This window comes from Lathyrus oleraceus, chromosome 5, assembly GCF_024323335.1.
Source record: "Lathyrus oleraceus cultivar Zhongwan6 chromosome 5, CAAS_Psat_ZW6_1.0, whole genome shotgun sequence".
In the NCBI taxonomy this organism is placed as follows: domain Eukaryota; kingdom Viridiplantae; phylum Streptophyta; class Magnoliopsida; order Fabales; family Fabaceae; genus Lathyrus; species Lathyrus oleraceus.
Window position 1 is genome coordinate 472,706,540 of NC_066583.1, and position 25,045 is coordinate 472,731,584.

General features: G+C 40.1%; 1 pseudogene; it reads left to right on the plus strand.

Annotated features, from left to right (window-relative positions):
- The first annotated feature begins 3,696 nt into the window (after positions 1 to 3,696).
- LOC127085512 (protein SRG1-like) overlaps positions 3,697 to 25,045 on the plus strand; it is a 44,701-nt pseudogene continuing 23,352 nt past the window's right edge.

The following is a 25,045-nucleotide window of genomic DNA, read 5'->3' on the forward strand; positions in this document are numbered from 1 at the left end:
ATTGTTTTTAAAGTAAAAAGCAGAAACAAGTTAAACATAAAAACACTGAGAAAAATGATAGTTTTCATTAATGGCAAAACTATAATTATAAATAATTTTCCACTAAATCACTTGAATGCATAATGAAGTAGAAATAAAACATGGAATGTGACGCACTTACTCCATAAGTTTGTAAAAGGTTTTCTTTTTCAATTTTATTTTTCTAAACTGTCTTTGACTTTGCAAAGTCTCATAGACTCATAGTTAGACATGATATTGACAATCTATTATATCATTTTAAAAAGTAAAAGAATATTATAATTTTAAATTAAATATTTTTTTCCTTTCAAAATTATCAAGTTTTATTTTAACTATCATTATAAAAAATCATATTTTAGATTTTATAAAATTATCATGCAAATATTATTAGTCTATAATATTTTATCAACCTATTTAAATTATTTTTGTAAATATTTTTAGAGTATTATAAAATGTTTTTTTAGAAAAATAAGTTCAAAATCTAATATTAAAATTCATTTTTTATCTTGAGAATATATTCAAAATTAATGATCATGTGTGAGATATAGGGATCCCACTTTTGAGAAGGTACAAAAGTTTGTACCTTTATGTGACCCATTATGGATACACTCGAGAGACCGATCTATCCAAAATGATCTATGTGGCTAATGTGACAACAAGACTAACATAGTCAACATGGATCACCTTGATTATGAAATAAATTTAGAATGAAACTCTGTTAGAAGTTATCATTCGATGTTTTGTAAAAAAAACTAGTATTCAACCTTGTAGAAGTAGTTAGTCGAAGTAATAAGAGTCAATTGTATTCGATAGAGTCGAATACAACATATAGTTGTTGTGTCGAAGGTAAAATAAATTTGTATGTTTTGGATTTGGTCCTTGATTGCATATATATAGACATACATTTGTAGTTTTCAATAACACTTCATTCTGTAATCAGAGCCGACCATTTCCTGGTGCAGCATGTGCTGTAGAACAGGGGCCCAAATTTTAGGGACCTACTTATTTTTTTATTATTTAAACAATACATTTTACACCTATTTTTACAAAAATATGTGTAAAATCTATATATTTTCAAAACCTACTTTACACATTCGTTTTAAAAATAGGTGTAAACTCATAATTTACTTTTTTATTTTTTTTTTAATTTCGGTATAAATTTTTATTCTTTTAGGTCTTTTTTAAAATTAAAACAGGGCCCACAAATTGATTGGGACGACTCTGTCTGTAATCACTTTAGGTTTACTCAATAACATTTTTCTCCTCTCTCTCTTCTTCTTTTTGAAACCCTAATTGTTCCATTAGTTCCAACAAACTCTTCCCAAAGATCTTCTCGAAGCCATTATTATGAAAAAGAAGAGCCTGCTCATACTTGATCGTAGGGGGAAGTTGTACATAAAAGGTATTTTTGTTGAGAATGTATCAAGTATGAGTAGTGTCGATAATGGTCTCACAATGATTGAAAATATGCAGGCTTGAACATTTATAAATGAGAGAACTCACCCACCTATCACCTTAAGGTTTTGGATGAATTGTGGTGTGTCTCTCACAAAGGTGTTGCTTTAAAATAAAGAAGTCTCACAATGTTCAATGCTCCATAGTGAAAAACTCCCCCAACAAATGGTATTATGAGTCTTTGGTTCGAGAAATTGACTGACTTACTTGTATCGAAAGTCAACGACGCCAGTGTGGTGAATAAGAAACGTTATGTGCGGTACAAGAGTTTGAGAAGTAAGAAGAACTTTCACTTGAGGGGGAGAATTGTGGACTCACACTTGAGGGGGAGTGTTGAGAATGTATCAAGTGTGAGTAGTGTGGATAATAGTCTCACATTGGTTGAAAATATGGAGACTTGAGCATTTATAAGTGAGAGAATCCACCCACCTATCACCTTAAGATTTTGGGTGTATATGTGGTGTGTCTCTCACAAATGTGTTATTCTAAAATAAATAAGTCTCACAATGTTCAATGCTCCCTAGTGAAAAATTCCCCCAACAATTTCCACCTCTTTCTCAAATGTTTAAAGCATATGAATTCAAATAAATCCTCGCCAAAGTCCATGAAGGTATATCCGAGCAACACCTCAGAGGAAGGGCCTTGGCTAATAAAATCTTTAGAGAACCATACTACTAGACTTAATGGTCAAGAATGCCGAGTAATTTGTGATGAAGTGTGAAAGGTGCTATAAGCATGAAGACACTCAAATCCCCCTATCTGAACTTAATTATCTAATTGCAACATGGCCATTCTTCTAGTGGGGCATGTATATATCCTTCGTTTTTTCCCATTTGCTCCAAGGTAGTCAAAGTTTTTGATAGCGGCGGTGGATTAGTTTTACAAATGGACTAAATTCGTGGTGTTAACAAATATCACAACCACAAACAGTCACACATTCTTTAAGAGAAATATCATGGCTAAATATGGCATTGTGCAACCTATCATTAAAGACAAACGATACCCAATTTAAAGTTATTGTCTCCTTATAAACCTTCTAGGAAACGACTCATAGTTATTGCATGTTGTGTTATTCATAATTACATACGCAAACAAAATTTACTCAACGAGTTGTTTATGATATGAGAAGAAATGGATCCTATCGAATTTGAGGGGATGAATGAAGGTCCTATCATAGAAGGAACAAATTTCAATGCTGACAACTTAACAAAGTTATCTAATGAAGGTTCAACTAAAATGAAAATGGACAAAAATCATATTAAAATGGGATGTGGGTACACCGTAACAATTAATTGAACCAATTATCTTTCTTTTAGATTTTCTTAGAAGCAACTTAGAAATTTTGGTGGTTTTTTATGAATACTTATGTTTACTTTGATACTTATCCTTATGATATTGATAGATAACAAAATATTCGGTGTAAATAAATTTATAACTCGACTTTAAAAATACATTAAATTATATTTTATTATAAAAAATTTATATCTCAACTTTATTTGTAATAAAATTGTACATTTGTATATTTAAATATGAGTTCTAAAAAATTAATTATTAATTATAATAAAAGTCTTTTTAATTTTACATTAGTTAATAATTATTTTTTAAAAATAATCAATATTTTCTCATTTCTAAAACTATTTTTAAAAATTAGTTCACCAAATAAATATTTTTATTTTTTCTCTTCCAAAACTGTTTTGAAAAGTTATGTTACCAAACAATTTTTTTAATAATTCTCTTCTTAAAAATACTTTTCTAAAACATTTTTATAAAACATATTTTAAAAAGTAAAAAACAAAATTATTTCAAACGGACCCTTAATCTCCATTGGAGGTCACGGGTTCGAACATTGAAAAACACAAAGAAAGTTCTTATTTTTAAGAAAAATGATCTAATAAGAAGAAGGAAAAGTGTAGAAATCATCATCAGAATCGTCTCTTATGTATCTTTGTGGCACTTTTTGTGGATTTTGAAGTGATAATTCTTGAACACTTGGAACTGTAAGGGATGACTCTAAGCTCTTACTTTTGGCATCCATTGCTAAATTTTCTTCAACCTTGCGTTTGATAAGAACAAGACCATTCAATTGCATAGAGCCGCTAATTAATTTCAGAGTGAAATTATAAAAACTAAATAACTTCAAAAAAGTTTATAAAGATTGAGAGAGACTTATACTATAGATGTAACCTAAAACTAGTCAAACGTAAGGTTGAAGAAAATTTAGCAATGGATGCCAAAAGTAATAGCTTAGAGTCGTCCCTTACAGTTCCAAGTGTTCAAGAATTATCACTTCAAAATCCACAAAAAATTCCACAAAGATACATAAGAGACGATTCTGATGATGATTTCTGCACTTTTCCTTCTTCTTATTAGATCATTTTTCTTAAAAATGAGAACTTTCTTCGTGTTTTTCAATGTTCGAACCCGTGATCTCCAATGGAGATTAAATATTGTATTTGTATATTTGAAAAATGAAAATAAGATTTTGGAGATGCCACATAGGACTCTAGGATCATGTGGCACAAATGTAATAGACTTGTTAACATGTGTCATAATATAATGTGATGTCTCAGATTTAATATATTATATAGATGTCTAGCTAAATTTAAATAACTATAAAATCATTTTTGTTTTATTTTGATTCTCATATTTTTTAGTAGTTATCTTTAATTTGGGTGTGTATTCTCAAAGTCAAACAAAATTAAAAATTTATTTGTAAATATTATCGAATAAAATTTTATTAGCTTTAAAATTTATATTTATTTTTGTCAAGCTTTAGTTATCTAATGAATAAAGGGTTGAAAATGCTAGTTGCTATATTAATTTAATTATTTTTTAAATAATTATTTAATTTTATTAATGAGATTATAAAAATTTATCTGATTTTGTCGTTAATATTAATTCAAATATGAATGTTCTTTTTTTAGACATTATTCTCAATATTTATATTATACTCTATAAGGTCAAATTGCTATTTTAAAGTTGAAATTTAGAAGAATATATAGATATATAGTTGGAATAGTGATTTTCTTATTAGATCATTTTTGTTAAAAATGAGAACTTTCTTCGTATTTTCCAATGTTCGAACCTGTGACCTCCAATAGAGATTAAATATTGTATTTGTATATTGAAAATTGAAAATCAGATTTTGGAGGTGACACATAGGACTCTAAGATGATGTGACACGAATGTAATAGACTTGTTAAAAATGAGAACTTTCTTCGTGTTTTCCAAGGTTCGAACCTGTGACCTCCAATAGAGATTAAATATTGTATTTGTATATTTGAAAAGTGAAAATAAGATTTTGGAGGTGTCACATAAGACTCTAGGATGATATGGCACGAATGTAATAGACTTGTTAACATGTGTTATAATATAATGCGATGCCTCAGATTTAATATATTATATAGATTGTTATAAACTAACATAAATAATTATAGTGTAAACAATATTAATTAAAGGTAAAATTGATATAAATTAATTGACTATGCATTGAAAAAGTAAAATAAACTTAATTTAGGAAATATACATTTAAATAAAAAGACAATCATTTTAGGACAGTAAAGTGATTTCAATGATATATTTTTCAGATTTTGTTTTATTGTGGAGTTAGATTTGTGAGTGATTAGTGTTGATGGACTCTTGATGTGGTATTATGGATCTCCGATGCAACAATTTAGAGTTAGATCGCAAGATAAACACTTCAACACTCAAGTTAGTTACAAAGTAAAAAATGAATAAAGTGAAAGTATGAGATCCGGAAGTGTACATTACGTATCATGTATGTTAGTTATATATGATGAATAGTTTTATTTGAGTTTGATATTTTGGATCCATTTGAAGATGTGCATATATAAGACTCGTTATCGAGTCACTAGACATTTTCGTAGTTCGACTTGAGTGGTAGCTATTTGTAGCTACTTTATTGTTCTTTTCCAGGTGTTCTTCCCTCGGGAGATTCAAGGACGATTTACATATGATCTAGAGTTGAAAGAGATTCGGCAGGGATGCCTTCCTTCGTAGAAGGTTGACAAATCCATTGGATGCGTGGAGTTTTTCTCTTCTCATGGTTGCTAGAAAAATTGGTTTGATGCCTTTTTCATTGCATTTGATACTATATATAATAATGTCAATAATTACAATTCATAATGACTAATTACAATTCGTGACTAATTTCCTATCATATGAAAGTAAATTATTCACAATCAATGCAAAAATTATTTCCTGATTAACATCCCCCCTCAAATTGATGCGGCTAGTCAAGGAGCATCAATTTGCTAACAAGAAACTGATGTCGTGGATGTGGAACAACCTTGGTAAGAATATCTGCAACCTGCAACTGAGTACTGACGTGAGAAAGTGATATCACTCGATCATCGTAGGCGTCACGTATTGAATGACAATCAACTTCTATATGTTTGGTGCGTTCATGAAAAATGGGATTTGCAACAATTTGAATTGCACTTGTATTGTTAGCATAAAGTGAAGGTGGATCTATTTCAGGAAATCCAAGTTCAGCCAAATGATCACGAAGCCAAAGTATTTCTGAACAAGCAGCAGACCTGGCACGGTACTCTGATTCAGTAGAAGATTTAGAAACTCTTGCTTGCTTCCTACTTTTCTAAGAGATCAATGAAGAACCAAGAAACATGCACCAACCAGTAACAGATCGACGAGTATCAGGACATCCCGCCTAATCAACATCACTATAAGCACTCAACTGAAGAGAAATTCCAACGGAGGCTACCCACAAGTTATCGATACAATAAGGGATCAGGTAAAAGATCACCATCATCACGATGATATTTAACATTAACCTCAAGAAGAGTATCTATCGGATTAGCCGAATTGAGACCGACCATAGAAATCAAATTTGTAGCATACTTGTGTTGATGGAGAAAGATGTCATTGGATGTAGAATGAACCTCAAGACCAAGAAAATAATATAGATTACCAAGATCTTTCATGTGAAATGAGGCTTGTAATTGTTGCTTAAGTCGCTGAATGGATGCATGATTAGAACCAGTAATAACCATATCATCAACATACAAAAGAAGCAGAACAATACTCGTAGATGTGCTATGAATAAATAAAGAGGAATTATACTGACTCTGAGTAAATGAGAATCCAAGTAGAGTGGAGCGGAATTTCTCGTATCATACTCTAGGTGCCTGTTCCAAACCATATAAGAAGCGTTTGAGCTTGTACACGCCTTTAGATGAAGAGAATAAGCCTTGAGGTGGAGTCATATAAATATCTTCTGTCAGGTCACCATGAAGAAAAGAATTCTTCACATCCATTTGATGAAGATACCAACCACTAGAAGCATCTATAGAGATGATCGTGCGAATAATTGTCATTTTGGCAACCAGTGCAAATGTCTCATCATAATCAATTCCATATTCTTGATTGTTTCCTAAAGAAACCAAACGAGCCTTGTAACGGTTGAGGGATCCGTCAGAATTCAATTTCACAGAATACACCCATTTGCAACATATAGGCTTGACATCAGGAGGACAAGAGACAATATCCCATGTGAAATTCTCTTGAAGAACTGGGAGTTCTTCATTCATTACTTTTATCCAACGCGCATCTTTAACAACTTGTGAGTAACAAGTAGGAGTAGATATGCTAGAGAGTGTGGCAGTCATAGAAGTATTTGAGAAATCATACATGTCTGGTGAATATCTATCTGGTGCCGAGATATTCGACCAGAATGTCGTGGTTCAACCGCTACAGGATCAGGTGGCGGTTCAACGTCGGGAAGGGGTGTGGGAACCTGCTGTCTGTATTTTCTGACATATACATGACCTAGTTTATAACGCTTTATAGATTGATGCATAATAGAAAATTTAGGAAGAGTAACAATATCATTAATGGCAGGAGAAACACATGGAAACATAAACTGATTATCAAAAAATGTCACATTCCTAGAAATGCGAAAAAGATGGTTAGTGACATCATAACACATAAATCCCTTATGAGAGTGACTATATTCCATAAATGCATATTGAACGGACTGTGTGTAGCACCTCAAATTTGCACCCTACCTTTTGTACATTCATTTTCATAATTAGGTCATTAACATAACATAGTTCATTGCATAACATTGCATAGCCATTTGCCCAAGTGCAGGCTCAGCTGACAAATTAGGTCAAACTGGTCAGGAGAATCAGTCAAACAAGCAAGCATGTGCTATTTTCATTGGGACAAAGCCCTAGGGTTGATTTATCAAGTTCATATGGTCTAAGGATCATTTTGAAGTGGTTTGGCCAAAGATTGGATGATCAAAGCTCAACTGTCAGGCTGAATTTCATCTGGAACCATAGAAAGTCAACTGTGGTCAACTATGCCTGATTTAATGGATTTGGAGGAGGGAGAGGGTTGGATATATTTCATTCATGTTGAAACAAGTTTCATTTGACATTTCAAACATCAAGAATGAAGAAAATAAAGTCAGATGGAAACTTTCCAAAAATAGAAAGTGACTTGTAATTGAAAATTGCCAAAAATGGAAAGTTTTTCTCCTCAAAATTACTTCATCATACAAGCTTCCAATGGAATTTGGTCCAACATGAAAGTTGGAGATCTTGATCTCACCATTCCAAAAAGTCTAAGAACTTGAAATTCCCATGTGTGGTTAGCAAGATATGGTCCAATCATTTTCAGAAAATGCCCGAATTCAAAGTGGCATAACTCTCACATGGAATGGCCAAATTGGATGGTTCTTCTTTGAGCAAACCACATTTGATGTGTACTTTCATAATCCATCATCACATTTCATGAAAACTCATCACATAAAAAGTCCATTTTTCAAGTGATTTAATTTTAAAAGTGGAGGGAAAAAGTGATTTTGAGAAATATTCATGGTTTACACATAATTTCACTTGCATTGGCTTACAAACATCATTTGAAACTTGCTCCAAAACATATTTTTTGAGTAAATTTGAAGGAAAATTCATGCACTATTCACCATGCATTTTCATGCATAGGGTGAAAACTCAATTTGCCAAAACACTCCCTAATTCATTCATTTCATTAACATTTGGCTTAAGTGTGATTAGAGAGTGATTAGTAGAGCATATATATACTCTAATCATAACAGAATTTGGGGGGTTAATCACTTTTTTCACCATTTTTGGATCTTGAAACTTTTTCCCTCCAAATTTTCTCTCAATCAAAACTTGAAGATTCTCCACATAGCATAGCATTTTTCTTCCATATTCTGGTTTATTGAGTGTAGTGGATGAAGAATCAAGCATTGGATCATCAAATTCGAGCAAAATTTGTGTACATTTCAAGCAAACTCATGAAGATGGAAGTGGAAAATTAATCAAGATCTAGTTCGTTTCAAGCTTCAATTCACACATAAAGCTTCAAGTTATCATCTCAGGAGCTGATTTGGATCATTTAAAGCCTTGGATCGTGCACATTTAGGGACTGCTCTTCAAGAGGTTCAGTTTTCGAATCTCTCAATTCTTAAATCCATTAACATGTTTAGATAGAGTTTTTCATGCTGATTAATCTGATATAAAATTCGTGTGAAATGGATAAAAAATGAATGAGTTATGCTTGCTTAAAGTTTGACATGTCAAAACGTTTTTGCTCGGATCTCTTAATCCATGGATTGTTAGGTTTAGATATTGATTGATCTGTTATCTACATTGAAAGAGCTTTCTGTTGATGTATGCATCTCAAAATTCTGGAAAATTTTCTGAACACAGCTCCGCCGTCTTCGCGAAGAAGATGGTGGAAACCACCGTTGGCCATACGCGTATCACTATGCGCCATACGCGTATCACAGTGCGCCATACGCGTATCACTGTGCACCATACGCGTATCACTGAGCCACCACTGCCCATACGGGTATCGCTGTGCACCATACGCGTATCACCTGCAGCATGTTTTCAAACTTAAATCCATTTTATTTTTCCCTCCAATTTCCATATGCATTATTTTCCAAACTTCAAAAATTCATAAGTGCTTCATTTTTTGTCCAAATTTGATGAGACTTTTTGCATTATTCTCCTTGTGATGTGTAGTTTTTTATGGTGATTTTTAATATTTTTTTTGCACGTGTAGAAAAATAAATTGCCTAGGGATTGTTTGAATGTATCATTTGTGTACCATGCTCACCATATCATTCATAAAATGATGATGCTTTCAAAGAAATGGATGAAAATTTTTGTGCTTATTATGGACATGTTGATGGTTATTTTCATGTAGAGTTTGTGATTTTTGGATACTTGGTTGAGTAGATATGAATTTTTGGATTAAGGTGTGACAGTTTGTGTCACACCAAGCTAGGTCAACTTTCTGATTTTATTTGCATGACCTAGGATTGTTTGATTGCTCCAATTTTTTGCATGAATGATCATTGATATGTCAAGATAACATGTGATTTTGTCTGGAATTTTTGATGGAGTTTTCTAATTGATTGATAATTTTCTTCACTGTATGCTCATTTGGTAACATTGTGTGATACATGTTGGCATTTTGCTTGTGAAATTCTCATAGTGTATTGGATGAAGATGGAATTTGACATGAGCATTTTAGAGACATTGTAGGACATCATGGTTTTGATCCCATTCATTTCTCAATTGTTGTCACTGTTTTGTGATTTTTGGAAGTTGATGCTTATGTTGATGTCTTGAATTGGCTTGTGTAAATGTGTTTGGACTTCTTGATTTTCATTGACCTACTTTCTTTTGTCCAATTGAGCTGAAAATTGACATGCTACTTGTTGATTGTGTCCTGTTTAGGTGTGAATTTTTGTGGGATTAATTGAATGGTTTTGGTATGCTTTTGAGTGAGATAGTTCTGTTTGGGTCTTTGGGTGTTGCAAATTGCATGTTTGATGTTAAAATGTGCATGAAATGATAATGGTGAATGGTATGAGCATGGGACCAATTGCATTTGCTTTTAATTTGTTTGAATTTGATTTTAGTGTAGAATCACTTGCTGTTTAGATTTTTTTCTCCCCTTTGGACCCTAGGCTTGGCCTAGTGGTCTTGTTTCTCACATTTGGTGTGGATTTTCAGGATGAAATGCACAATGCTTAAGGAGATTGCTTCAAGGCAATTTGAATTGAGTTTGGTTGATGTTTATAAACTAACTTGACTTTGTTTTGTAGGGATTGATGCTTGAGCTTGAGCTTATAGCTTGCACTTGTGTGCATTAACTTGTGTTGTCTGTATAGATTGACATTTGCTGTTTATTGTTGGTTTGTCTGAGTACTGATGATACTTGATTGATTTCAGGTACATTTAGTCGCTTACAGTTCTCTAAGAACTTGCTTGCAGCTGCTTGGTTTTTAAACCACTTGAGGTAGGACTTCTATTCTCCATGTAGTCTGGAAGACCTGGCCTGTTACTTGGCCAGGCAACTGTCTGAAGTCCTCCTTAAGAGGCGATGTTTGTGGTTGTTTACATTTGTGCCAAGCAGGTAAAGACCTCTATGAGGCAATTGGTGGATCAAAGGGATATGCAATCTATCCCCCACTATTCTGTTGAGTCGTCCCCCTGCTCACACGGCTGTGTGTTGATGCATTGGGACACAAACCCAAGATCTTGTGCTGTTGCACAATCGAGTCAGAGTCTTTGAGCGTAGAAGGGTCCCTCCATTCTGGACCCACGCTCCTTTGTCTGAAGCTCTCCCTGGTCAGGGATAAGAGCTGTGAAGTCTCATCTTCACTCACCTTTCATCAGCTTCACCTTAGCCCCTCAATGGCAAGGTTAAGAGCTAACCTTACCCCGATACAGAGGCTTGTTTGTTGAGGTTGATATGACCCCTCGACTAAAGCCTAGCCCTGATGTTTGAGCCCCTTGTTGGTGTGTTTATTTCATGCTGTATATGTTTGTGCGGTGTGATTGTATCCCCTAGGTTTGCTAGACTCCGCGTAGTCTCGTTTGCATGCCAATTAAGGTAGCACGGTTCCTTCGTATAGGACTTCCTTTCTTGCTTGAGCTTTCCTAAAACACAAACAAACATTATCCCCTCTTAAGGATACGTCAACTCCTTCTACTACAGGTGAGTAAGTCTCCAAAGGTCGAGTATCCGGTAGATTGCGTAGTGACGTTGTCCACTTAAAAAACACAAACCAACAGGAATAGTTTAGCCGAACTACGGCAACTCTGATTCTCATGTACAGATGAGATACGTAGGCACGAGATGCGATGTCTTGTCGAGTTTGACTAACAACTAACACTAATTCTTTTCTCTCGCCCTCGTTGCGATTGAGACCTCCCCTTTCTCTTGCCCTAGTTGCAATTGAGACCCTTCTTCTGCCTGTGTCTTCGTTTTGTGTTGTTGTGTGCTTGGAAGCTGATGTAAGTCCATCGAGTGGCATTCGGGTTCCAGTGTGCGTGTGTTTGGTTCGGATGCTGATATAAGTCCAGTGATTGGCATTCAGGCTCCACGTTTGCCTTCTTGTGTGTGTTTTGGTTCGGATGCTGATGTAAGTCCAGTGATTGGCATTCAGGCTCCACGTTTGCCTTTGCCTGTGTTTGTTTGTGTGCGTGTTAGCCGAGCTACGAATGCTCTGATTCTCCTTCGTCCAAAGGAGATACGTATGCATAGGATGCGACATCCTAGCGAGCATGTGTCGTTTCCCCAGTCCGAACTACTTTGACTCTGATGTCTATGCTTGATAGACTAAGTAGGCCCAGGATGCGATATCCTGCCGAGTCAGTCCTGTCTGTTTTCTTGTGTCTCTTTCAGCCTGTGTAGATGATTGTTTGAGCAGTGTTTTAGCAACCGTTTTCTTTCCTATTGTGCGTGGATCCCGTCGAGTACGACGGATGCGTAGGGGTGCTAATACCTTCCCTTCGCATAACCGACTCCCGATCCCATTCTCTTTGGTCGCGAGACCATGCTTTTTCCAGGTTTACTCTGAGCGTTTCCTTTCCCTCTTTTGGGATAAATAACGCACGGTGGAGGCTCTGTTGTTCTTGTTTTCCCTCCGGTTTTTCGCGTAATGCGACAGCTGGCGACTCTGCTGGGGATATGCAGATGATGTTGACCTGTGCTGGTCCATCTTCTCTGAGCGAGTCTCTCCTAGCGCTCTCTAGGTTAGGGCTTTGGTTGCTTTTTGTTGTGTTATTTATTGCATTCATTGTTTATTGTTTGCATGTATTGTTTGCATTAATGTTTGCATTCATTCATATTCATCTGCTGTGCTGGCTGTACTTCTCTGTTTGGGGGTGGGAGTTACTCGAGGTAAAAGGCCCAATACCCAGGCTATGAGTGCAATCTAGGAAACCTAGGAATAGAGTGAGTCATGGGAAGCGGGTGGTATGCGCCACTTAGCGGAACATCGACGTCACGAGCAGTTCAGACCCTGGTGGGGTACCATCGTTGCATACTTCAGGTGTGTATATGATGGTATTCTGCGAAAGGTTATTTATGCTGCGTTTCTTTCGACCTTACCCTGGCCTAGATGACACCCGTGAGTGGGGAGGGAATGATCATTTTAACAGGTACAAATGGTGACTGTTGGTGACCTGTTGGTGACTAGTTGCTGACTCAGTGTGTTCCTGTTGGTGACTCAGTTTCTCAGATTGGGTTCAGATGACAGTTGACCAGTTGACTTTGGGGTTTCAGATGGTTGTGATCAGAGTTCGAGCCGAAGCTTCGATCCTGTGTCCAGATATGCACAGCTTGCCAGTCGTGTCTGCATCATGTGCATCATAGCATGTTTATTTTTCAAAAGAAACGCAATCAACAAAAAAAAAAAGAATCAATAAAAAAATTGAAAAAAGAGAAAAAAAATGATCTCTGCATGCATATCATTTCTCAGGTACATTCCAGAGTCTGTTCACTGATAGATCCGGGTGCTCATTTACAGATGAAATTGTTGGTTTCACTCGGTACTCATTGCTCTTGTATACTGTGCCGTTGCTGCAGATTGCTTTTTTTTTTCCGAAGATGAATCAGACTCTTTGAATGCCTGAGAAATGATCATTATCATGTGCATCATATGCATTAGCATCATGATCATAACATTTGCATAACAGGTGTTCTCGTGCCGACTTCTCACTCTGGTTCCTGTGTCAGGCAGGATAGCGGATCAGCGACCACACCGGTATTCTACAAGACTTAATCAGCGCAGAAGCATGGATCAGGTTCAGACTGAACTAGCTGAGATGAGGGCGAACATGGCCCAATTTTTGACGATGATGCAAGGGGTTGCTCAAGGTCAGGAGGAGCTCCGTGCTCTGGTTCAGAGACAGGAAACGGTTATTCAGGCGTCTAACCGCGGTTCACCTGTTGCTCCACCTGGATATGAGAATGTCAACGTTGTTGCTGCTCCCGTTCATGGTTATGCCACTGGAGATGAACTTAGGGGAATACGAGTTGATGGTCAGCCTCTTGCTGCAGAGGTTAATGTCAGAGCCACCCGGGTTCCGGCGCGTCATCCGGATCCTCTTGTTGACAGACAAGAGGACATGTTCACGATGATGAGTGAGGACGACGGTGATGTTGCCAGAATGGAGGATAGGGATCGTAAAGTCGATGCCCTGGCTGAAAAGATAAGAGCGATGGAATGCCAGAACTCTCTTGGGTTCGATGTCACGAACATGGGGTTAGTGGAAGGTCTGAGAATTCCCCACAAATTCAAAGCACCCACCTTTGACAAGTACAACGGTACTTCTTGCCCTCGCACTCACGTGCAGGCCTACTATCGGAAGATCTCGACATATACAGATGACGAGAAAAGGTGGATGTATTTTTTCCAAGATAGTCTATCTGGGGCATCGTTGGATTGGTACATGGAGTTGAAACGAGATGCTATCCGATGTTGGAGGGATCTGGGAGAAGCTTTTCTCAGACAATATAAGCACAACATGGACATGGCACCGAGCCGGACTCAGCTGCAGAGTCTGTGCCAGAAAAATAATGAGAGCTTCAAAGAGTACGCCCAGAGGTGGCGTGAACTTGCTGCTAGAGTTCAACCCCCTATGCTAGAAAGGGAGTTGACTGATATGTTCATTGGCACACTGCAGGGTGTCTTTATGGACCGAATGGGGAGTTGCCCATTTGGGAGCTTTTCTGATGTAGTGATTTGTGGTGAAAGGACCGAGAGTTTGATTAAGGCTGGGAAAATCACTGATGTGGGTTCCTCTTCATCCAAGAAACCTTTCTCTGGGGCACCTCGCCGTAGAGAAGGTGAAACTAGCGCTGTTCAACACCGCCGAGGTCCGAACAGAAATCAGCATCAATACAGGCAGGTTGCTGCAGTGACCATCCCTGCACCTCAACAGCGTCAACCGCCGCAACAACCTAGACAACAACAACAGCAACAGCAGCAACGTCCTTATCAGCCGAGGCAGAGGCTGCAGCCTGATAGACGTTTTGATCCTTTGCCCATGACCTATGCTGAGCTACTGCCTGAGTTGCTCAGATTGGGTTTTGTGGAATTGAGAACCATGGCTCCACCAACTGTTTTGCCACCAGGGTATGATGCAAATGTCCGGTGCGATTTCCACTCTGGAGCACCAGGACATAATATAGAGAAATGTCGGGCTTTTCAGCATAAAGTCCAAGACCTGATCGACGCCAAGACGATCAACTTTGCTCCCGTGCCGAATGTTGTTAATAATCCTATGCCTGCGCATGGTGCTCATAGGGTAAACTGTATCGAAGGGGTCGAATCTGAAGATTTGGTTGTCAACGTTGAAGAGATTCAGACTTCTCTGATGGTGGTTAAGGGCCGTCTGCTGAGTGGTGGTGTTCATCCGGGCTGTGGTGAAGACTGTTTGGGCTGTGCAGAGGCTGAGAATGGGTGTGAATTACTGAGAGCTGGTATCCAGAGTTTGATGGATCGAGGCTGTGTTCAGTTTGGCCGGGTTGATAACAGAGAGCGTGGGGCAGTGTCTACTGTCACAATCTTCTTCAAACCATCTGAAGGGCGTGCACCTACAACGAGTGGTACTCCAGTTACCATATCTGCACCAGTTGCTACCAATACTCCAACAACAATCATTGCTCCGGTTAGAAGGGCTGTGGATAGTAATGTTGTTCCCTGGACATATGACAATGCCTACCGAAGCAACCGAAGGGCTGAAAACAGGGTCAAGCCTCCCAATCAGGCGCCCGTGACGATTAATGCACCAATCAGTAGAGCTCCTGTGGTCGTGAGTCCAGCTGTGGACAATGTGGGTGGACCAGGAGGTTTTACTCGCAGTGGTCGGCTGTTTGCGCCTCAACAGTTGAGGGATGCCAATGCTGAGGCATCTGCTAGAGCTAAGGGCAAACAGACCGTAGTTGATGAAACTCCTACTCAAGCAAATGTGCCTGGTGGCTCGTTTGAGAAGGATGTGGAGGAGTTCATGCGCATAATCAAGAAGAGTGACTACAAGATCGTAGATCAGCTCAATCAAACTCCCTCCAAAATTTCTATCCTTTCCCTGCTGTTGTGCTCTGAGGCACATAGAGACGCCTTGCTGAAGATGTTGAATATGGCGTATGTACCTCAGGAGATTTCTGTCAATCAGCTTGAGGGTGTAATGGCCAATGTGAGTACCCGACATGGTGTGGGGTTCACAGATCTTGATTTGACACCTGAGGGGCGGAATCACAACAAAGCCTTGCACATCACCATGGAGTGCAAGGGGGCTGTACTGTCTCATGTATTGGTGGACACCGGTTCTTCGTTGAACGTGCTGCCTAAGCAAATACTGAAGAAGATACCGATTGAAGGGGTTGTGCTGACGCCAAGCGTCCTAGTGGTTCGGGCATTTGATGGATCCAAGCGTTCTGTCTTTGGTGAAATCACTTTACCTATAAGGATAGGTCCGGAGGAGTTTGATATCGTCTTCTATGTCATGGACATCCAGCCTGCTTACAGTTGTCTTTTGGGACGTCCATGGATACATGCAGCTGGGGCAGTCTCGTCGACTCTCCATCAGAAGCTCAAATACGTCTGGAACGGTCAGATTGTGACCGTATGCGGTGAAGAGGATATCTTGGTGAGTCATCTGTCCTCGTTCAAGTATGTCGAGGTGGATGGCGAGATCCACGAAACTTTGTGCCAGGCGTTCGAGACGGTGGCTATTGAGAAGGTGGCCTATGCTGAGCAGAGGAAGCCAGGTGCTTCGATTACTTCTTACAAGCAGGCTAAGGAGGTTGTTGACTCCGGTAGAGCTGAAGGCTGGGGCAAGATGGTGGAATTGCCTGTCAAAGAAGATAAGTTTGGCATCGGGTATGAGCCTCTCCGAGCAGAGCAGGGGGCAGCAGGTCCTAGTACCTTTACCAGCGCTGGGCTGATGAATCACGGTGCCGTCTTTGCAACCGATGTGGAAGACCGTGACAGTGATTGTGATCTCGACTGCTGGGTCCGCCCGAGTGCACCAGGGGAAGTGATCAATAACTGGACTGCGGAGGATATAGTCCAAGTTACTCTTCAGACAGAGTAATTTTCTTTTGTTTTTTTTCATTCTGCACAAAACCCTACGTTCGGCCCAAGACGTAGTGGTTCATTGTAGGGCCTCATGTTTTCAATTTTTATCATTAATAAAGGACGTTTTGCAAACAATTTTGTGATCCCTGTCTTTCTATTTTGTCTTTCATTTTTCAAAAAAATAAAATAAAAATGGCAATGTTTTTGTTTTTGTGACTTTTTTGAACTCTTTTTCTAAAATAAAGCATTAAACATGCAGAATTGATCTTATGACATCCACTATGAACGAATCTGTTATGGCTCAGTATGATTTCGACAATCCCATCTACCAAGCTGAAGAGGAGAGTGATGAAGACAGTGAACTCCCGAAAGAATTGGCTAGATTGTTGAAACAGGAGGAGAGGGTCATCCAACCTCATCAGGAGGAGTTGGAGATTGTGAATCTTGGTACTGAGGACACCAGAAGAGATATCAAGATCGGGGCTGCTTTGAAACCTGAGGTCAAGAGCAGGTTGATTGAGATGCTGAGAGAGTACATGGAGATATTCGCCTGGTCTTATCAAGATATGCCTGGGCTGAATACTGATATTGTGGTTCATAGACTACCTCTCAGAGATGATTGTCCTTCGGTCAAGCAGAAGCTTCGTAGAACGAGTCCTGATATGGCAGTGAAAATCAAGGAAGAGGTTCAGAAGCAGTTCGATGCTGGATTCTTGTTAGTAACAACTTACCCGCCGTGGGTAGCCAACATCGTTCCTGTGCCGAAGAAGGATGGCAAAGTCAGAATGTGTGTCGATTACCGGGATTTGAACAGGGCGAGTCCGAAAGATGATTTCCCATTACCTCACATCGATGTATTGGTAGATAATACGGCTCAGTCCTCGGTATTCTCTTTCATGGACGGTTTCTCGGGCTATAATCAGATCAAGATGGCGCTAGAGGACATGGAAAAGACGACATTCATTACACCTTGGGGCACGTTCTGCTATAAGGTGATGCCATTTGGGCTGAAGAATGCCGGTGCTACCTATCAGAGGGCAATGACGACTCTCTTTCATGACATGATGCACAAAGAGATTGAAGTGTACGTGGATGATATGATTGCGAAGTCGCAGACAGAAGAGGAGCACCTGGTTAATTTGCAGAAGTTATTTGACAGATTGGTCAAGTTCAAACTGAGGCTGAATCCGAACAAGTGTACATTCGGGGTGAGATCAGGGAAGCTGTTAGGCTTCATTGTCAGTGAGAAAGGGATTGAGGTCGATCCAGCAAAAGTCAAAGCTATTCAGGAGATGCCTGAACCGAAAACAGAAAAGCAGGTTCGTGGGTTTTTAGGGAGATTGAATTACATTGCAAGGTTTGTGTCTCACCTAACTGCCACGTGTGAACCGATATTCAAATTGCTTAGAAAGAATCAGGCGATCAAGTGGAATGATGATTGTCAGAAAGCTTTTAACAAGATTAAAGAGTATTTACAGAAACCTCCAATCCTGATCCCTCCAGTTCCAGGGAGACCTTTGATAATGTACCTGTCAGTTACCGAGACTTCGATGAGGTGCGTATTGGGACAGCATGACGAGTCTGGTCGAAAAGAGCATGCCATATACTACCTTAGCAAAAAGTTTACCGACTGTGAAATCAAATATTCACAGCTTGAGAAAACTTGCTGTGCTTTGGCCTGGGCTGCTCGCCGACTGAGGCAGTATATGTTGAACCATACTACCTTGTTGATTTCTAAGATGGATCCAGTGAAATACATCTTTGAGAAGCCGGCTCTCACTGGACGTGTTGCCCGTTGGTAGATGATCTTAACTGAGTATGATATTCAGTACACGTCTCAAAAGGCTATCAAAGGAAGTGTTTTGTCGGACTACCTCGCCGAACAACCGATCGACGACTATCAGCCTATGATGTTTGAATTCCCTGATGAGGACATCATGTATCTTAAGATGAAAGATTGTGAAGAGCCTCTTGTCGAGGAAGGACCGGATCCTGATGACAAGTGGACCTTGATGTTTGATGGGGCTGTGAATGTGAATGGTAACGGTGTTGGCGCAGTGCTGATCAATCCCAAAGGTGCTCATATACCTTTTTCTGCCAGATTGACGTTTGATGTCACCAACAACGAAGCTGAGTATGAGGCTTGTATCATGGGGATAGAAGAAGCCATTGATTTGAGAATCAAAACACTTGACATCTTTGGAGATTCCGCTCTAGTGATCAATCAGGTCAATGGAGATTGGAATACGAACCAGCCGCATCTGATTCCGTATAGAGATTACACCAGAAGAATACTGACGTTCTTCAAGAAGGTGAAGTTGTATCATGTCCCCCGGGATGAGAATCAGATGGCTGATGCTTTGGCTACTTTATCTTCCATGATAAAAGTTCATTGGTGGAATCATGTGCCACATGTTGCGGTGAATCGACTCGAGAGGCCTGCGTATGTGTTTGCAGCCGAGTCTGTTGTGATTGATGAGAAGCCGTGGTACTATGATATCAAGAACTTCCTCAAGACTCAGGAGTATCCTGAAGGTGCGTCAAAGAATGACAAGAAAACTCTGAGAAGGCTAGCTGGAAGCTTTTATTTGAATCAGGATGATGTGCTGTATAAGAGGAATTTTGACATGGTCTTGCTCAGGTGCGTGGATCGACACGAAGCAGACATGTTGATGCAGGAAGTGCATGAGGGTTCGTTTGGTACCCATGCTGGTGGTCATGCAATGTCGAAGAAGCTATTGAGAGCCGGGTATTATTGGATGACTATGGAATCCGATTGCTTCAAATACGCTCGGAAGTGCCATAAGTGTCAAATCTATGCTGATAAGGTGCATGTACCACCAAGCCCGTTGAATGTCATGAACTCGCCTTGGCCGTTCGCCATGTGGGGCATTGATATGATTGGGAAGATTGAGCCTACTGCTTCGAATGGACATCGCTTCATCTTGGTTGCGATTGATTACTTCACCAAATGGGTGGAAGCGGCTTCCTACGCTAATGTTACCAAACAAGTGGTTGCCCGGTTCATCAAGAAAGAAATCATCTGTCGTTACGGAGTCCCTGAGAGAATCATCACTGACAATGGTTTGAATCTCAACAACAAGATGATGAAAGAACTGTGCAGAGATTTCAAGATTGAACATCACAATTCTTCTCCTTACAGACCGAAGATGAACGGTGCTGTAGAGGCGGCAAACAAGAATATCAAGAAGATTGTGCAGAAGATGGTCGTTACGTACAAGGATTGGCATGAGATGCTGCCTTTCGCTTTGCATGGATACCGTACTTCAGTGCGTACGTCGACCGGGGCAACCCCCTACTCCCTAGTGTATGGTATGGAGGCAGTCCTACCAGTTGAAGTGGAGATCCCTTCTCTGAGGGTATTATTGGATGTCAAGCTGGACGAAGCCGAGTGGATTCGTACAAGGTTTAATGAGTTAAGCCTTATCGAAGAGAGACGGCTAGCAGCTGTGTGCCATGGGCAGTTATATCAGAGAAGGATGAAGCGAGCCTTTGATCAGAAAGTGCGTCCTCGGACATTTCAGACTGGTGATCTAGTTCTGAAGAGGATCCTTCCTCCCGGTACAGATAATAGGGGCAAGTGGACTCCTAATTACGAAGGTCCATATGTTGTTAAGAAGGTCTTCTCCGGTGGAGCCTTGATGCTTACAACAATGGATGGTGAAGATTTTCCGTCCCCTGTTAACTCAGATGTAGTCAAAAAATACTTCGCATGAATTGACCCGCTGGACAAAAAGAATAAAAGAGTCCAGGCAAAAAAGGGCATCCCGGCGAACCAAAAAAACAGAAAGAAAAGGTTTGGGCAAAAAGTTAGGGATAAAAATAAAAAATGTACACCCGGTAAGTCGAAAACCCGCAAGGGCGGCTTAGGCAAAAATGGGTATCCCGGTGGATTGAAAACCCGAAAGGGCGATCCAGCCAAAAGAGGGATTAAAGCGAAGACTACAGTATGAGTTATCTGTACTTCATCACGCTTCGTCAGCTGCCATCTCGAAAGATGTGATCGGTCTAGTCAGTCTTCTCAGAAAGCAAGGAGTTGGGAGGAAAACTGATGATCTGTGAGTTATAACAAAATTGGGAAATAGTGGATGCCGTATTCACATTGCCATTAGGATAGTTTATTTTCCTATTGTGCGCAATTACCTCTTTCTAGGAATTGCTTCCCAATGTATTTGCCTTTTCAGGCACATTTTCAATCAATAAAAGTCGTTATTCAGATAAATAGCTCTCTTGTTCTTATTTTTACTGTTTTGTTTGCAAAAACGTCCGAATTTTTGATAAACATTGCATATGATAAAACATGAAGGCTGAACAATAACTTGCAGAAGGATTAAACATTTGAAAATCATTTTGAATGTTGAGGATACTTGAGCGTATCTTGTCCATGTATCCCCCGGGGCATTGTGTTTTGCTGTATTGCAGGTCGACACCTGTGAGCTTTTCCCCAGTAGATCCTTCTCAGAGCAGATCCTTCTCAGAGCAAGTTTGATATCCGTCAGAGTTGTGTTCCTCTGCAGAGGTGTCTGTGGATGGTACCTTCTTTCCTCAGCAGATTTAAGGATTGCCTATCCTCGGCAGGCCGGTGTTTGCAGATTTCCTCAGCCAAGATCCCCGCTGAGTACCTGGCAGGTGTTGTCCCCAGGAGGGTTTCCCCAGCGGAGTTTGTCATGAAGATGTTGTTTCCCAGCAGTCGGGTTTGTGATGTTGGTATCCCCAGCATGGCCGTGAGTGCTTCTCCCCAGCAGGGTTGTGATGGTTTACCTCCAGCATGACATGATGTGTCATCATTCTCCAACAGAGCTGTTACTCTCCCCACCAGAGTGGTTCTCCTCAGCAGAGAGGTGTGGGTTTTCCTCAGCAGTTCCCCGAGTGGAGCGGGTTTCATGAAATATTTCTCCAACAGAGTTATCCCACCAGTGGATTGGGCGAGTTCCCGTAGCAGAGTTGTATCCCCAGCTGAGTTTATTCCAATTTGTGGATTGTGTGGGTCGTCCCCAGCGGAGTAACAGTTATTCCTCGAAGCAGAGCTATTCTACCTAAGGTTTGGTGGAATCTTCCCCAGTGAAGTCGCTTTATCAATCTCTGGTAAAGATGTCTTGTTACTCCCTGGCGAGTACTATCCCTGAAGAGTTGCCTGGTCTACTTCCCCAGCGGAGTATTGTTTATTTGCTTCCCGAGCAGAGTCCCCGAGTGGATTTGGATTGTGAAGGATGTTCCCCAGCAGAGTTTATCCTGTCCCGGCATCAGTTTTGTTTTCTCCAGCATGAGTGAGAAGTCGGTGCTTTCTCCGCAAAGCATTTCCCCAACAAGGCTCTCCCCGCGGAGTATTCTTCAAGCAGATTTCCTCAGCAAAGTCTCCCCACAGAGTTGGAGTATCTGATCAGTTCGGCTCCCTAGCCGGAGTTCATTTTGCATTTTGCATATAGTAATCATTGCATCCTCAAAGGCGTAGCATTTCCATTCATAATGGAGCATTACGCCATAGAAAAATTCAAACATATGCATTCATGTGTTAACCCGATCAGACCGTCTCCCCGGCAGAGACAGCTTCTTGTTCGACGTCTGTACAGCGCTTTCGCTACAGTTGCTCCTGACGGCACTCAGGATTGGTAGCCCCAGAGAGGTTTATTTCCTCATCCGTTGGTGAAAGAAAAACCTGGTTCTACCCAGTAGCCTCCTAGTAGATGTGGGTGTGTCTGATCTCTCCATGTAGAGCCTACCCCTTAAGCAGAAAGTGTCCATCCTTTCCTGCCATTTCCCCACTGAGATACATCCTCGTGGATGACGGTTGCTTCCGTTCCCTCCCTAATGGGATGGGTTTTCCCTATTGAGTTCTTTCCTCATTAGGATGAGTCTTGTTTCAGTTTGCCTTTTTGGATCGATCCTAAATTGGCATCTTGGTGGTTTTCTACCTACAAACCGGTAGTTGTAAAATCCCACTTTCATCCCCTAGCAGAGGTAACCTTTGTGGTTCATTCTGTTTGTTGGCCTCTACCTGCAAACCGGTAGTTGTAAGTCCTATCTTTGTGGTTTTCTACCTACAAGCTTGTAGTTGTAAAATCCCACGTTCTCCCCTTGGTGGAGTTAACCCTTTGTGCTCATCCTGATTGATGACGGTTACTTTTCCGTGGTTTTCTGCCTACAACCGGTAGATGTAATCCCCTCTTTGCAGTTATCAGTACTCAGTTTGCGGTATTGATATTCTTTTCCCCTCTGGATACTTGCCTTGATCAAGCAGTATTGTCCCTAGTGGGTCTTCCCCTTCCCTTTGGGTATTTGCTCCGAGTTGGCAACTTTATCCTCTTTTGATTGGTCATCTTTGCATACCTAGTCCTGGTACCCCGATGCCTTTCTTGTCGGTCGTTTATCCATTTAACAACCTCCAACCCGGTTATGGATAATCTTCCATGCGAGTGTGTTATCTACGTTTCGACGGCTATAGATAATATATCTCATGCACTCTCTGGTCAGTCTTTTGATTGTTTCCTCCAGCAGAGTAAGATTCGTATTCCCTGTGGAATCGAATGTCTGTCCTTTAACAAGTTTGCCTTTGCTCTCTTCAGGATGATGTCGGTCGATTTATCCATTTAACAACCTACAACCCGGTTATGGATGATCTTCCATGCGAGTGTGTTATCTACGTTTTGACGGCTATAGATAATATATCTCATGCGCTCTTGGGTCGAAGTCGTCCTCCCCAGTCGAGTAAGATTCGTATTCCTTGTGGAATTGAATGTCCATCCTCTAACAAGACTGCTTTTCTAGCCCTCTTCAGGATGTTGAGTGTTTTTGAACACAAACCAATTCACGTTTTGGTCGGTCACCTGTTTTCTGCCTACAACCCGGCATCCTTGGTGTTCCTTCCTGTCTACTCTCTGTCATGACCTTGATCCCTAGTGATTTTCCTCCTTTTCCGTTGGTGTCGATAAACGTTGAGTCTCCCTTTCGTCCTATGACGTCTGGTTGAGTTTTCCCATTCATTCATTAATGATTGGTTACCTCTCCGTTGGTCTTGGTAAACGTCGAGTTTTTCCTAGTCGTCCTATGACGTCTAGTTGTACCTTTCCCCAAGTTGGTTCACCTCTCCGTTGGTCTTGGTAAACGTTGAGTTTTTCCCATTTCGTCCACTGACGTATGGTTGTATCTCTCTTTCCATTCATTCATTAATGATTGGTTACCTCTCCGTTGGTCTTGGTAAACGTTGAGTTTTTCCCCATCACGTCCGCTGACGTATGGTTGTATCCTTTCCTGGTTATCCCCAGTAGAGTTGAGTTACCTCTCCGTTGGTCTTGGTAAATGTTGAGTTTTTCCCCATTACGTCCGTTGACGTATGGTTGTATCCTTTCCTGGTTATCCCCAGTAGAGTTGAGTTACCTCTCCGTTGGTTTTGGTAAACGTTGAGTGTTTCCTAGTTGTCCGTTGGCATCTAGTTGAGATGATTTCTGTTCCCATTCATCGTGTGTCGATGTCTGGATGTGCTTTACCCTGAAAAGAAAGAAGAAAACAAAAAAAATTCCCAGCAGTGTGCAAATTTCTACGGTTCTTGGTATTCAATCCCTGTTTACCCTGAAAGTCTGACAGCCGTTGCTCTCATCCATTCGGGTTCCCAATTGATTGAATAGGGGCAGCTGTAGCACCTCAAATTTGCACCCTACCTTTTGTACATTCATTTTCATAATTAGGTCATTAACATAACATAGTTCATTGCATAACATTGCATAGCCATTTGCCCAAGTGCAGGCTCAGCTGACAAATTAGGTCAAACTGGTCAGGAGAATCAGTCAAACAAGCAAGCATGTGCTATTTTCATTGGGACAAAGCCCTAGGGTTGATTTATCAAGTTCATATGGTCTAAGGATCATTTTGAAGTGGTTTGGCCAAAGATTGGATGATCAAAGCTCAACTGTCAGGCTGAATTTCATCTGGAACCATAGAAAGTCAACTGTGGTCAACTATGCCTGATTTAATGGATTTGGAGGAGGGAGAGGGTTGGATATATTTCATTCATGTTGAAACAAGTTTCATTTGACATTTCAAACATCAAGAATGAAGAAAATAAAGTCAGATGGAAACTTTCCAAAAATAGAAAGTGACTTGTAATTGAAAATTGCCAAAAATGGAAAGTTTTTCTCCTCAAAATTACTTCATCATACA